Here is a 1,055-nt window from a genome sequence, read left to right as displayed (position 1 = left end):
GCCTGTAGTCCCAGCTACTTGGGAGGCTGAGACAAGAGAATCTCTTGAGCCAAGAGTCGGAGGTTGCTGTAAGCTATGATGCCAGGGCACTGTACCAAGGGTGACAAAGTGAGACTGTCTCAAAAGCATCCAAGATCAGGGCTACTCTGGCCATGGCAATAGGGGTATGGCAGGGGGGTATTAACTTTCCTAAACAAATTATTTAATCCCAAAATCCTTGTCTTGATTTATACAAAAAGGAAATAGAGCCAGAGGTAAATGACTTTGTCACATGTCCAGCCTAAATATATAGGAAAACAAGATGAGAAAGTTTCTGACCCAGGTCTTTGCACTCCTTTACACAGGGTTTAAGAAAGATGGTTCACTCCATCCCTACTACCCCAAGTCACCGTCATGCACTCCAGGAGGGCTTGAACCTAAGAAATTTGTTCAAGCTGTTCTAATACCTCCCAGATGGGGACAGACATCTGGCTCTTCTACCCAAAAATGCTTCCCCTTCATGAGTCCTGCCATTGCAAGAAGCCCATCGCCTAATTACCCAACCTGGGAAAGCAGAGAGTAGCGCCAAGATGCAGCTGAGGTCCTCCCACACTGTAAACTGAGATCCCAAGGGACTGGAGCTGCCCCGTAGTGCGAGAGGCTCACCCTCCCCAAGAGAAGAAGGGACTTGTCTCCCCGGGGTTCCTACCCTGTGGCGGGAGCCAGACGGCTCTGGTTGAGGCGGAGGAGGCGGTGGGAGCCGGCCCCGGTCCCACCATCCGGGGCCGGAGGGCTCACCTGCTGAACTCCGCCGGCTGCACGCTCCAGAAGTGGCATCTTTTCTGCGCCTGGCAACCGCCTTTGTGACCCAGAACCGCAGACTAGCTCGAGCCACGGAGCTGGGGGGGAGGGGGGAGTTGCGCCCCACTGGGGGTGGGGTCAGGGCTGGACTCCCACCTCCATCTCCTTCGAATGCCCAATCAATGACTTCAACTTTAGGAGGGCTGCTTTCTTTTTATTCTTAAGACAGCCTCACTCTGTCGCCCTGGGCAGAATGCTATGGTGTTAGTGCTCAC

The 1,055-nt window shown here is 53.6% G+C and overlaps 1 protein-coding gene across 1 annotated transcript in view; it reads right to left on the bottom strand.

The window, feature by feature from the left end:
• FANCD2OS (FANCD2 opposite strand) overlaps positions 1–757 on the bottom strand; it is a 26,869-nt gene extending 26,112 nt beyond the window's left edge. Inside the window, exon 1 of the mRNA XM_003785447.1 lies at positions 544–757. The gene's annotated coding sequence lies outside the window, so the exon portion shown is untranslated. The remainder of the gene's footprint in view (positions 1–543) is intronic.
• Positions 758–1,055: the final 298 nt, after the last annotated feature.

This window comes from Otolemur garnettii, unplaced genomic scaffold (genome assembly GCF_000181295.1).
Source record: "Otolemur garnettii isolate 467f Iridium unplaced genomic scaffold, OtoGar3 scaffold00015, whole genome shotgun sequence".
NCBI classification, from domain to species: Eukaryota; Metazoa; Chordata; class Mammalia; order Primates; family Galagidae; genus Otolemur; species Otolemur garnettii.
Note: the sequence above shows the minus strand (reverse complement) of the source record. Positions and strands in the feature narration are given on the sequence as shown.